Genomic DNA, 7,353 nt, shown 5'->3' with positions numbered 1-7,353 from the left:
AGGTAAAAATAAGAAAAATGTGTAAATAAAGTGTGTTTAATTAAGATATTTCACCTCCAAACTGCCTTTTTTTTTTTTTTTTTCAGTAGGCTCTTCGAAATATTTAGTCGGAAGAGGGGCATTGAAAGGCACATCCTGTGAGGTCCTGAAAATATTTGGTTTTACTCTGACCCACAACAGGGGGGTAAATAACTCAAAAACTCGGGTCTCTGGTGGCAGCGGACGCTACACGCGGCCCGTTCCCGCCCTCCAGACCACAAGACCTCAACGGGCAGCTGCCTCCTCACCCACCGCCCGCTGTGCGGGGGCAGAGACACCCTCGTGTCCGCCCCCCGCCTCGCGGTAAAGATTTGGGTAGGAAAACAACCAACCAACCAACAGCAACAACAAAAACCACAGGAAAAAGAAAAACAAAACACGTCGCCCCAAAACCCGGTAGCGCGGCAGCTTTCCACACCGCGGGTCTGAGCCGAACAGCAGGCGGCGGCGCCCCCTGGTGGCCGCGCTGAGGGAGCTGCCGCGCCGCCCTCAGGCCGCTGAGCTGGCGGGAAGCGGCCGAGGCCGCTCGGACCCTCCGGCGGAGGCGGACCCCGCGCTTCTCACGAAGGCGCTTTCGCGTTTTTCGGCGGCTGCGGCGGCAGCGAGGGAGGTCGGACGGGCGGGCAGCTGCTGGCTCGCTGCAACTAACACGAAGGGTGAGCCTGGCGGCAGCGCCGACCGTTGCGTGTCGGCCGTCCCCGGGGTTCATGCTCCTTCAGGGAGCCGCGGGGCAGCGGCGAGGGTGGGAAATGGCGTTTGTATTTAGGGCAAATCCCGGCAGGTTGCGTTCTTCTCTGCACACGGTTTCTTTAGTTTCAGAGCCTCTTGGCTCCTCACACCCACTTTTTTCCTTCCGTGAGCTGGGCGTGAGGCAGAGTGCATGCAAACCCTAGCGTTAGTCACCTCAAACCAGGCACAACTGCGGTGTTTCTCACAGCTCAGCTGAAAATGGGCCTCTCACCATAGGAAAGACATTGAGGTGCTGGAGAGTGCAGAGGGGGATGACGAAGCTGGTGAGGGGCCTGGAGCACAAGTCTGATGAGGAGCAGCTGAGGGAACTGGGGTTGTTTAGCCTGGAGAAAAGGAGGTTGAGGGGAGACCTTATCACTGTCTACAACTCCCTGAAAGGAGGTTGTAGCATGGAGAGTGTTGATCTCTTCTCCCAAGTGACAAGCGATAGGACATGAGGAAATGGTCTCAAGTTGTGCCAGGGAAGGCACAGGGAAGGTTCAGAGTGGATATTAGGAAACATTTGTTCACAGAAGGGATTGTCAGGCACTGGAACAGGCTGCCCAGGGAAGTGGTGGGGTCATCATCCCTGGAGGTGTTTAGAAGGCATTGAGATGTAGTTCTTAGGGACATGATTTAGTGCCAGAGTTAGGTTATGGTTGGACTTGATGATCTTGAGGGTCTCTTCCAACCAGAATGATTCTATGAAATCTCCTCCCGGCTTTGCTTGAGAGGTTTGCAGCCCTGCAGGGAGGAGCATTGCTGAGCCACCATGGGGTGAGCATCCCCTGCGAGGTGCTTTCTTGGAAGTTTTCTCCATGGTGCAGTTATTCTCATCCTCTGTTCACGGTAACTTGCTCCAAAGCACCTGATTGTCTGAGCACCAGTTAGCCAAAATCTGGTGGGGCCAAGGAGTACCCAGTTAGATCATGCATGTAGGTGAAGAAAGAACAATAGAATCGCAGAATGTTAGGGATTGGAAGGGACTTTGAAAGATCATCTAGTCCAATCCCCCTGCCGGAGTAGGAACACCTAGATGAGGTTACACAGGAACGTGTCCAGGCGGGTTTTGAATGTCTTCAGAGAAGGAGACTCCACAACATCCCTGGGCAGCCTGTTCCAGTGCTCTGGCACCCTCACTGACACAAAGTTTTTTCTCATATTGAAGTAGAACCTCCTGTGTTCCAGTTTGTATCCATTGCCCCTTGCCCTATCATTGGTTGTCACCAAGAAGAGCCTGGCTCCATCCTCATGGCAATCACCCTTTACATATTTATTAACATAAATGAGGTCAACAGCTGAGCTGTTTTCTCCCCCTCCCAAGAGACAAGAGCTGCCCAAGCAAGGCAGCTGCCTGTGAACTGGACAGTGTTGGGTTGACAGTTAGACTCAATGATCTTGAAGGTCTTTTGCAACCAAGATGATTCTATAACTCTATGACGGGAAAGGGATAAATTAACTGTACTACACACAGGCTGCACCCAAAACATGTTTATTCATTTTCAGACTAACTGGAAGAACTGCCTGCATCAGTTTCCAATTGATTTGTGGCCAGTCGTTTTTTCCGAACTATGAGCCCTGTGCTCCGCTGTTACAACTGAGATCCAACAGATTGTCTGTGTGGCAATGGGGCCTTGTGAAAAGAAGCTCCATAGTTTAATGCACTCCTTCCAAAGGCACGAAATACATGAATCCTCTGCCTGTTTGTGCTCTTCAGGTAACTGTGTATTATACTCAGGAGAGTGGAAGAGAGGATGCCACTGGTCAAATCCTCAGCCCTGGAAGCCTTAAACATGGACTCAAGTATTTCTGCTGAAGACCACACCACACACAGCCGTAGTAGTTCACCTCTACCACTCTACCAAGCTCTCAATCCTTTTGCCCATTATTTTTAATATTTGGGTGAAAATGCTAAGCACAGAGTCTGATATGACAGCCACAGGCTGAAGAAACACCTGTATCAAGGCAATACTCATATGTGATAGGTAGGTAGGTAGACATAAAAGCATAGATAGATTCCCCACTCAATCTATGAATCAGTCATTAGATGGCATCTTCTTCTAGGTCATTCATTAATCACTAATTCAGCCTTGGAAGTGATGCATTAAAAAGCAAATATTTTATGGATTTTTTTTTAAGCTTTTGAGACAGTGTTTGAGGCTTTTGAAAAAACCAGGACTCCTTAGAAATAGTCATGTTCTTTTATTGAGCAAAGGGGACAGAATTCCTGCTTTTTTAAAACTTCCCCATTCTTTTTACTTACCCACAGGTGAAAAAGTGCATGAAAAAACAGAAAGCACCATAAACCATTTTTCCTCATAATTTATCTTTTCCCTTGGAAAAGGGATTTGCTTTCCTTGTTTTACTTGAAATGTGAGAGAAGGCTTGTGTTCCAATTTTTTTTTTTTTAATGGAGAAAGCAAATGAGCGGGCTTTTTGCTCTTTACTTACTTTATTATGTTTTCCTTTTTATTATATGGATGAAGAAACATGGTGATAGAACATTTCTTCCCACACACTCTATTTCAAGTTCTGTGCCCTTTTCTTTGAGAAAAGGGTTTAGAGTACATGAAACTGGAATAAATCCCCTCCAAAAATCCACCCCACCTTTTTTTTCCCAAAATTTTTCTTCCTGTGAGAAAGACAGATGTAAGATAGCAAATAACATTTTAAGTGTTTGCTTTTAAATGTGATACTAAGAATTATTGTAGTGTTTTTCTTAGGTTTTCAATAACTTTCCCCTTCCATGAAGTGTCTGCTGTTTTGTGGAAGTTGTTTCGCTTTTTTAGTCAAAATCTGCAAACTGAAATTTTCTTTCAGGGTTTCAACAGAAGCAAAGAAAAATTTAAAAAGTGAGAAATTTGGCAGCAAGAAAAAAATCCTGCCAGCTGGCTTCCCTAGTTACATGAAGTGGAAAATGAAGCCATTGCTGGTGCTGCTGTGTCTTGCTCAGCTGAAATCTGGTTTGGATGAGTAAATTCACATAATCATCACGGAGGGTGTAAATCAGGTGAGATCCCACGTCCTCCTTGCTTTTTCTGGAATTATGAACTCAGTGGGGCTATGTTCACTAGGTACAGCCTCTGTTCCAGGACTGTCGAGCCATGGACATGAGGCCATCCTAGACAGAAAAAGTAGCTCTCCATGAGAATGTGCCGTCTTCACAGGAATACAAAAAAAAAGATCAGGGAAAGGGAGAAACAAAACAGGAATTAATGTTTGCACATCAGCGTGATGACAAAGAGTTATGTACAGATTAAGGCTCTTTGTGCGAAAAAGGCAATCATATATTTTTAGGAGTTGATAATTTTTGAGCTTGCTGCAGCATTTAGTTCTAATAAAACAGATTGTGAATATTTGAAGATTAAGCTACTTCTGCAGATGGATTGCTCTGATATCTCCTTAAGCAGTTTCCAGGCTGGGTGATGTCTTGCTCTGCATTACGACTCTATGGACTAGGTGTGCCCTCATATGTTTAAAACCATATGAGGAAGATGTGACAGAGAATTTCTGTGGTAAATTGTTGCTGGGAATACCTATTCTTAGTTATATTAACTGTTGGCAGAACATACATTATGGCCTTCTGCAGTTTTGGTGGCTTAATCAAGTTCTGTTGGAAGATTTGAGGGTGAGGCAATGATCTCACAGTCTGTGCTGGCTTGGACAGCGGTCTCTCCACTTTGCACAGGACAAATGGCAGAACTTTCCATTGGACCTGCACTCCTGTGGACTTGCCTTATCATGATTCCTGGGAAAGCACCACAGAGAAGCTAATGTAGTAGTCAGTGCTATGTTTTCGTGTGTATGTTTAGTGACTCAGTAAGCTGTCCTCCTGGTCCTTGCTTATCCAGTTATTATTAATCCTCTATAATTCCAGGCACGTAAATCAAGAATCTCCCCTGAGCTTGCTTTATAATCAGGAGAGAAAGATTTCCCCCTGACAGTAATTCAGTTCTTAAGGAGCAGTGCATCTCTGGAGGGTGGTTTGGCTCACTCAGGTGGCTCAGATGAGGGGAAATCTGATCACCATCTCCTCTTTCTTCCCCCATAGAAATGCCAGGGAAGGCCCTGTTGCATCTGGGTGATGGCAATGAGAGTGCCAGTTGCTGAGGAAATTTGGGAAGTAGAAATACAAGACGAGGAACAACAAAGATCTGATCTTCCAATGCTAAAGAAGGACAGACAAGGCTGTGCTGACCTGCTGACCTGCCCTTACTCTGGCAGTCACTGCTTGCTGAGTCAACAGCAGCTCGTATCTCATCCAGCGCTAGCCAAGAAGTGCATCTGGTGCCCTGTCTTCCCCTTCTGCACATGCTTTGCGCCTGGTCACTCCAGGACAATACCACACTTCTCTCCGTAAAAAAGGCTTCTACAGAACCTCTTGGCTGTGCTACTGTCTTCTGTAAAATGAGTGTTGTCTTTCTCCTTCAGTAAAGGATCAGAGCTATTTTCCCCATAGTTTTTCCTCAGGAATAGCACAGAATTGCTGTGTCCCACAGGGTGGGGGAAGACCAAAGTGGAAGTTACGTTTTCATAGCAGTTTGAGCCCATCTATCTCAGCACTGCTGCCAGCTTACTGCTCCCCTACCTGCTCTAACTCTCTAGAGAGCAAGGTTTAGGGCTAAACCAGTAGAAAACTTTATTTTTTTTTTTCTTCCTAAGATTAGAAGTAGTGGGAATGTGTAGCAGGATACCACAGCGGTTTCTTGGTCACTCAAAGTTCAGCCCAAGCCCAGCAACAGATACAGAGCTCGGGGACAGGGCAGCCACCCACACCAGAGTCCACCTTAGTGGCATTTCCTCCTGTGGGGCTGATCAGTGAATACTTTGACATCCTTCAGCATTCATCTGTAGTGCTCCAGTCCTTTTTTTGTACTTATTAGCTAGACAGAGATGTTTAGAAATAGTCATTCAAATTGGCTTGAACTGAAAATGCTCTTGCACTTGATTCTGGTTTCAAAATAAATTCTAGGTGAAGGCATCCCAGTCTCCACAGGGAGGCAGCAGAATACCTGTCAATTTGTTTGCAAGCTTAAATTGGCTGATGCTTTTTTTTTTTTCTTTCTTTTAAAGAGCTCTCTAACAGCGTGCATATTGTTTGGATAAGAGGTTTTAAGAATTTTAAGTTCAGATGAAAATTCTTTTTTGTTTGCCAAGATAAAGCTTGCCAAGATTAACATTCCCCTTATTTCCCTCTGAGCTGCCGCTGAAATGATTTACAAGTTATAAAAGAACCGATTTTGAAAGAAATATGCATTTAATTAGAAAGTAAAAATCACAGTGTCTCATTTGAGAAAGTATAGTTAAAGTTCTGCCAGTATTTCCATTATTTTCAGGGATTTATCGCCTCGGGAAAAGAAAGCATTCTACTCTGCTGAAACTTGGAATTTTAGGCCTCAATACTTATAAATATAAAATAGGTAGGAATAATAATACTATAAAGTCCAGCATTTCCAAACCAGGCATTCAAATATCATTGAGCAGACACCCACCACACTGCCTAAATGATGTGATTGGTTTAAAAATCATGAAATCTTAAAATAATAAACATAAGGTTCTTTTTGTTTGTCTTCTGACTTGTGAGAATTTATGATCCATATTTTCAAAATGTTTCTCTGCAACCACAGGGACTAAAAGCTTGTTGAAGGACATGTGAACACGCACATCTTCACTAAATCCAACTGCATGTAACTGTTCTGGACTGCCTGTATTCTCAGAGCAGCTTGCCAGGAAACAGGGTGAGAAATGCTTTAAATAAAGCAGAATGGACAAGCGAGAAAGATTTAAACTATGTATTTGCTTCAGTCAGAAGCGGTTGAATTTAAATGTATCCTTCAGAGAAAAGATAGATTTTTCACATTCACCATTTGTTTTTGTTTTGTTTTGTTTTAATGCAAATGAATTAATCTTCTATAACTGTTAGTTAGATCTTGTTCTCTTCATGGTCATTTCTGTCCAACACAGTGCTAGATTTGCTTTGTGCAACTCCTATCTACTTGGGAAAGACAAGTAGAAATACTTTATATTTTTCTGTCCCTCATAAAATTCCGTTGAAAGTAAAAGCCTTAAAAATGATAGTGCATTTTTATTGCATCTAGACATTTTCTTTACATGCTTTTCAACTCTACAATTCCAAAACTGATCTGTGTGAAAAGTTTTCAGATTTTTAATCTAAACACACTTCTTTGAGAAGTATTCAACCAAAATGCTTGCTATGGCCCTGGGAACACTAAATAGGTGTGGTCACTCCAGGGTGACACCGTGGATCTTAGTGGTCCTGACTGGCCTCACCTGGAGACCTCACCACACCCCCCTTACCCATTTAGGCTGGGCCTTGGGTCCTAGCCTGACCTGTACTGCCAGGTTGCCTGTCTGTAGTGCTGTTCCTGTGGTATTTAGATTTCCTAGCCTGACCTTGGACCTGCCTTGGTTACCTTGCTTGATGCTTGCTGGGATGGACTTGTTGCTTTCAGCATCCTGCTCTACATGTCTGTGTCTGGTTGGTGAGGTCACTGCCCACCTTGTGTTGTTTCCTTGTCTTCCCCTGAGTAGTAGCCCCATGCTTGCTGCACCCAAACAATGCTG

The 7,353-nt window shown here is 44.3% G+C and overlaps 1 protein-coding gene across 2 annotated transcripts in view; it reads left to right on the top strand.

The window, feature by feature from the left end:
• The first annotated feature begins 564 nt into the window (after nucleotides 1-564).
• Nucleotides 565-7,353, top strand: part of SCUBE1 (signal peptide, CUB domain and EGF like domain containing 1) — a 248,528-nt gene continuing 241,739 nt past the window's right edge. Inside the window, exon 1 of one of the 2 annotated variants that reach the window (XM_071816413.1) lies at nucleotides 565-695. The gene's annotated coding sequence lies outside the window, so the exon portion shown is untranslated. Of the gene's footprint in view, nucleotides 696-3,610; nucleotides 3,779-7,353 lie in introns of those variants that run through there. The other variant, XM_071816410.1, reaches the window with a different exon arrangement.

The sequence above is a fragment of the Patagioenas fasciata genome, chromosome 1 (genome assembly GCF_037038585.1).
Source record: "Patagioenas fasciata isolate bPatFas1 chromosome 1, bPatFas1.hap1, whole genome shotgun sequence".
Taxonomy (NCBI): Eukaryota; Metazoa; Chordata; class Aves; order Columbiformes; family Columbidae; genus Patagioenas; species Patagioenas fasciata.
This window is presented reverse-complemented; position numbering and strand designations above follow the sequence as displayed.